Raw genomic sequence first — 7,064 nt, forward strand, 5'->3', positions numbered from 1 at the left:
GATGTGGGGCTCAATCCCAGAACGCTGGGATCACGCCCTGAACCAAAGGCAGACGCTTAACGACTAAGCCACCCAGGCGCCGCTAAAGGATTTTAAAAATACACGGAAGCAAATGAAAATGAAAACATGACAGTGCAAAACCTTTGGTATGCAGCAAAAGCAATCCCTAAGAGGGAAGTATATAACAATACAGGCCTTCCTCAAGAAGCAAGAAAAGTCTCAAATATACAACCTAACCTTATACCTAAAGGAGCTGGAAAAAGAACGGGGCGGGGAGGGGGGAAGACCCACATCAAGCAGAAGGAAAAAAATAAAGATTAGAGCAGAAATCAATGATACAGAAATCAAAAAAAAACAATAAAGTGGATCAATGAAACTAGGAGCTGGTTCTTTGAAAGAATTAACAAGACTGATAAACCCCTAGCCAGACTTATCAAAAAGAAAAGAAAAAGGGCCCAAATAAATAAAATCATGAAGGAAAGAGGAGAGATCACAATCAACACTGCAGAAATACAACTATAAGAGAATACTATGAGCAACTGTATGCCAACAAATTAGGGAATCTGGAAGATATGGACAAATTCCTAGAAGCATATAAACTTACACTGAAACAGGAAGAAATAGAAAAACTGAACAGACCCATAATCAGCAAAAAAATTGAATCAGTAATCAAAAATCTTCCAAGAAACAAGAGTCTAGGGCTGGATGGCTTCCCAGGGGAATTCTACCAACCATTTAAAGAAGAATTAATACCTATTCTTCTGAAACTGTTCCAAAACACAGAAATGGAAGGAAAACTTCCAAACTCATTCTATGAGGCCAGCATTACCCTGATCCCAAAACCAGACAAAGACCCCACCAAAAAGGAGAATTACAGACCAAAATCCCTGATGAACATAGATGCAAAAATTCTCAGCGAAATACTAGCTAATAGGATCCAACAGTACACTGAAAGGATTATTCACCACAACCAAGTGGGCTTTATTCCTGGGCTGCAGGGGTGGTTCAACATTCACAAATCAATCAACGTGCAATACCACATTAATAAAAGAAAAGATAAGAACCATATGATCCTCTCAACGGATGCAGAAAAAGCATTCGACAAAATACAGCATCCTTTCTTGATAAAAACCCTCAAGAAAGTAGGGATAAAAGGAACATAACATCATAAAGGCCATATACAAAAGATTCACAGTTAATATCATCCTTAATGGGGAAAAACTGAGAACTTTTTCCCCAAGGTCAGGAACATGACAGGGATGTCCACCCTCACCACTGTTGTTCAACATAGTACCGGAAATCCTAGCCTCAGCAATCACACAACAAAAGGAAATAAAAGTACCCAGATCAGCAAAGAAAAAGTCAAATTTTCACTCTTCCCAGATGGCATGATACCCTATGTAGAAAACCCAAAAGACTCCAACAAAAAATTGCTAGAACTGTTACAAGAATTCAGCAAAATTGCAGGACATAAAATCAAAGCACAGAATCCGTTGCATTTCTATACACCAATAGTAAAGAAGCAGAAAAAGAAATCAAGGAATCGATCCCATTTATAATTGTACCAAAACCTGCAAGATACCTAGGAATAAAGCTAAACAAAGAGGTAAAAGATCTATACTCTGAAAACTATAAAACACTAATGAAAGAAATTGAGGAAGACACAAAGAAATGGAAAATGCTCCATGCTCATGGATTGGAAGAACAAATATTGTTAAAACGTCCATACTACCCAAAGCAATCTACACATTCAATGCAATCCCTATCAAAATAACACCAGCATTTTTCACAGAGGTCAAACAACCCTGAAACGTGTACTGATCCAGAAACAACCCCGAATAGCCAAAGTAATGTTGAAAAAGAAAAATGAGGCTGGAGGGATCACAATTCCAGACTTCAAGCTGTATTACAAAGCTGTAATCATTAGGGCAGTATGTACTGGCACAAAAACAGACACATAGGTCAATGGAGCAGAACAGAGAACCCAGAAATGGACCCTCAACTCTACGTTCAACTAATCTTCAACAAAGCAGGAAAGAATATCCAATGGAAAAAAAAAGACAGTCTCTTCAACAAATGGTGTTAGGAAAACTGGACAGCCACGTGCAGAAGAATGAAACTGAACCATTTTCCTACACCATACACAAAAATAAATTCAAAATGGATGAAAGACCTAAATGTGGGACAGGAATCCATCAAAATCCTAGAGGAGAACACAGGTAGCAACCTCTTTGACCTTGGCCACAGCAACTTCTTACTAGACACACTACCAGAGGCAAGGGAAACAAAAGCAAAAATGAACTATTGGGACTTCATCAAGATAAAAAGCTTCTGCACAGCAAAGGAAACAGTCAACAAAACTAAAAGGCAACCTTCAGAATGGGGAAGATATTTGCAAATGACTTATCAGATAAAGGGCTAGTATCCAAGATCTATAGAGAACTTATCAAACTCAACACCCAAAAAAAAGAAAAATCCAGTCAAGAAATGGGCAGAAGACATGAACAGACATTTCTCCAAAGAAGACATCCAAATGGCCAAGAGACACATGAAAGAATGCTCCACATCACTCAGCATCAGGGAAATACAAATCAAACCACAATGAGATACCACCTCACACGCATCAGAATGGATAAAATTAACAACTCAGGAAACAATAGATGTTGGTGAGGATGCAGAGAAAGGGGAACCCCCTTACACTCTTGGTGGAAATGCAAACTGGTGCGGCCACTCTGGAAAACAATATGAAGGTCCCTCAAAAAGTTAAAAGTAGAGCTACCCTATGACCCAGCAATTGCACTACTAGGTATTTACCCAAAGGATACAAAAATAGTGATTCCAAGGGGCACACCCACCCCAATGTTTATAGCAGCAATGTCCACAATAGCCGAACTATAAAAAGAGCCCAGATGTCCATCAACAGATGAATGGATAAAGAAGATGTGGTGTAGATATACAATGGAATATTACTCAGCCATCAAAAATAATGCAATCTTGTCATTTGCAATGACATGGATGGAACTAGAGGGTATTATGCTAAGCAAAATAGGTCAGTCAGAGAAAAATACCATATGATTTCACTCATATGTGGAACTTAGAAACAAAACAGATGAACATAGGGCAAGGGAAGGAAAAATAAAATAAGATAAAAACAGAGGGAGACAAGCCATTAGAGACCCTTAACTATAGGGAACAAACTGAGGGTTGCTGGAGGGGAAGGGGGTGGGGAGATGGCGTAACTGGGTGACGGGCATTAAGGAGGGCACTTGAAGTAATGAGCACTGGGTGTTATATGCAAATGATGAATCACTAAATACTACCACTGAAACCAATAATACACTGTATGTTAACCAACTTGAATTTAAATAAAATCTAAAAAAAATTTTTTTATTTGCATGCACAAGTGTGATTCACCTACTGATATTTCTTTCTTCTCTTTCATCCAATGTATTTGTGATTCCATTAACAGATATTTCTGAATTCACAGGAGGCTGGTTTGACTTAAAGAAACCTCTTTCATATAGAGATCTGACCCTACACAGTTACGTCAGAGACAGAGACTTAAGAAAAGGAGCCCAATTCAGAAGTGTTAATAATGTCACCTATGCAACTTTCTCCTGCTTTGGAATCTGTCTGAAAGCTCATTTACTCTAAAAACATTTCCTATTTTAAACCTACATATGTGATTGGGCCCATCTTAATCAACTAAAATCATTATTACAACCTCTGTATTAAAATTAAAAGAAAAAAGTCTACTATTTTTCATCACAGAAAAACTCACCCATTTTATTTTGGAATGTTTGCAGTACAATTCACGTGTCTTTCCCCCTTGGGCTTAGCTGGAGCCTTATAAGGTTTGGTAAATTTGAGTCAGCTCCAAGACAGCCTTTTCTCCATCCACATCCCACATCCATCTTAACTTGTGGAAGGATGAAGTGGTCCTCATGTTCACACATTTAAAAACAGAACCCAAGTTGGCATTCTAATACAACTCTTTACTGATCTGTATGACATTTGTTGTTTTTACCCTTTCCCCTCATTGTATCTCCTTAAGGACATAAACTTTCCCCAAAAGCACTATTTCTCAGGGCACCCTGATGTCTGCCCACACAGCCTTGTCCCTCTACTTCCAACACTCAGCACAGTAAACCTTTGCGATCACTGATTGACAGTCTCCATGGGGCAGGGCTGTTTCCTCTTCCACTGCTTAAATCCTCAGCACCAGGCTGATAATGGTTGTCCGACAAGCTAAATTGAAAAACAAAAACAAAAGCTAATCATTTTTTAAAATCTATGGTATGTTAGAAGTCAGGATAATGGTTACCTTGGGGGAAAGGAGGAGGGTAGTGACTGGGAGGGGCAGGAAGGGGACTTCAGGGCTGCTATCATGTTCTATCTACCAGGTTACTTGGGCGTGTTCACCAGTTGATCATCTAGTGAGCTATATACTAGTAATTAGTGAACTTTCTGAATGTGCTACATTCCAGCAAAAAAAAAGTTTATCATTATCTGATGCAGCAGGAAGTTACAAGCATTCAGAGATTGCCTTTTTAAAAATAATTAATAGGGGTGCCTAGCTGTCTCAGTGGGTAGAGCTTGCAACTCTTGATCTCAGTGTCATGAGTTCAAGCCACACACTGGGCATGGAGCCTGCTTTAAAAAATAATAATAATAATTAACAGACACCGTTTCTGAACACGTAAAGTTAAACTTTAAGTAAGAACCAAAATGTTCATTTATGTCAGAAAATGCAGGCTTGGCCATGGAAACTAACCAGAAGTATACTGTACCAGTCGTAATGGGAAAGATTCATTGAGATAATGTACATAAAGTTCTTAAAACAGTACTAGGTACATAGTGCTATATGTTAGCTACTATTACACTTTGTAACACACCAGAAGCATTTCCAGATGAATGAAGGCTTCAGCTTAGACTACAGCAAATTTCCTTCATTTCCTTTGCCCTTAACTCTTTCAAAAGTTATGGAGTCCACATCGCCACCTGTTTTAGTCATGCCTGAGGAATTCAGAACTCCCAGGCTAGGACTCATGGAACATCTGCACTGAAAGAAAGCACGGAGACCCTCTGGTCCAGTGATTCAGCAGTATGCACATCACTGGGGCGCTTGTTAAAAGTTCAAGTGTCCACATCAGATTCTTATTCACTTAGTGTGAGAGTAGCACCTAGGAATTTGCATTTCTTAACCAGCTCTTTGGGTGATTCTGAAGGTGGTCTACAAGAAACAACGAACCTCCTGTTTTGTAGATGAATAAAATAGAGGCCAGGGAGGAAAGGGACCTTCCCAGAGTCTTCTTTTTGGTTAATGAGTATGCCAGGACTAAAAGAAGGTAGCCTTTTACCACTCCAGTGTTATTCCCATGGATCCATGCCACAATAACTTAGGACCCCAAATGAATCTGTCCTAAGCCTTAGTGGCTTATTTCACTGAGCCCTTTGCCTTTTCACCCATGCATTTGGTTAACTGGAGAGGCACACAAACCCACCTGTATATTCATTAGGTATACAGAACCAGGTACTTTAGAAATTAATCATTGCTCCAATATTTTTACACACTGTGTGACACTGAGTTATTTGAATTCTATATGCTTTAGTTTCTTCCTTTATAAAGTGACAAAATAATACCTATGGTTTGCAGGATATTGTGAAGAGTTATATAAAATAATAGCACAGAGCTTGGTAAATAATGAGGTTCCAATAAATAGTAGGTATCATTAATGTCATCTTAAAACATGGCACTACAACCACAGTCTTCAGATGAGAGGAGTATTCTCAAGTGTGGTTCCCTACAAACAGAATCATCTAGAAGGCCTCGTTTTTTTAAAATACAGACTTTTTTTTTTTAATGTTTTTTTATTATATTATGTTAGTCACCATACAGTACATCCCTGTTTTCTAATGTAAAGTTCGATGATTCATTAGTTGCGTATAACACCCAGTGCACCATGCAATATGTGCCCTCCTTACTACCCATCACCGGTCTATCCCATTCTCCCACCCCCCTCCCCTCTGAAGCCCTCAGTTTGTTTCCCAGAGTCCATAGTCTCTCATGCTTCATTCCCCCTTCTATTTACCCCCCCTTTCTTTATCCCTTTCTTCCCCTACCGATCTTCCTAGTTCTTATGTTCCATAGATGAGAGAAATCATATGATAATTGTCTTTCTCTGCTTGACTTATTTCACTTAGCTAAAATACAGACTTCTGAAACTTGCCCCTCACAAGACCTGGTAAATCAGAATCATGGGGGCGAGACCCAGAAGTCTGTATTAACAAGCAAGTACCCCAGGTTCTTCCTCTGTATACCAAAGTTTGAGCAACACTGGACTAGGGCTGTGGACCAAGTGCTTCCTGTCAGTGAAAATACTCCCATCAGTGAGAGCCAGCTGGTGCTGAACACTCAGTCTAATACCAACAATTTTCTGTTAATAAGAGGTAAATGAGTGCCACCTACTGCCTTATTTTAGAATGCAATGCTCAGCCTGATCCAGTTCTTCTCCAGGTAACTGAATTCACTCTGAAAAATGAATCAATCCAGAACAAGATATCCAAGCAATAGAAAGCATTGTTGGAAGGAGACATGAAAACAGACTTTATTTAACTAGAAGAAAACTTTCTCAGTTAAATAGTTCTTGGAGTTCTAGATTAATGTATCTAATAAACTTCTATAATTCCAAGTTACTGCTAAAGCAGTAAAGGAAAATATAATACCTCACCTGTTGGCCTATGCCAACAGTGAAAGCAAAAACAGAACTACAGAATGCCCTAAAATACATGTAGCTATGCTCACCTCCACCACCTCCTCCCCAATCCAAAGAGAAAAATCAAGTGAAACAAGGACAAGCTTTATACTCTGTAACATTCTACTCAAGGCCAGGATCTAAACTGTCATCTGCAGCTGGAAAGTTAACATTCCCTTGCAAAGGTACTCAAAAAAGCCTTCTGAATTATACTCTGTTTAAAGCTGATTTCCCCTTCCAAGTTGCAAATGCATAAATATACCCAGAGGTTCAAAAGTGTTGGGCAAAATTTTATAAATATTGATATAA

The sequence above is a fragment of the Ursus americanus genome, chromosome 15 (assembly GCF_024610735.1).
Source record: "Ursus americanus isolate L20-20 chromosome 15, mUrsAme1.1.p, whole genome shotgun sequence".
NCBI lineage: Eukaryota > Metazoa > Chordata > Mammalia > Carnivora > Ursidae > Ursus > Ursus americanus.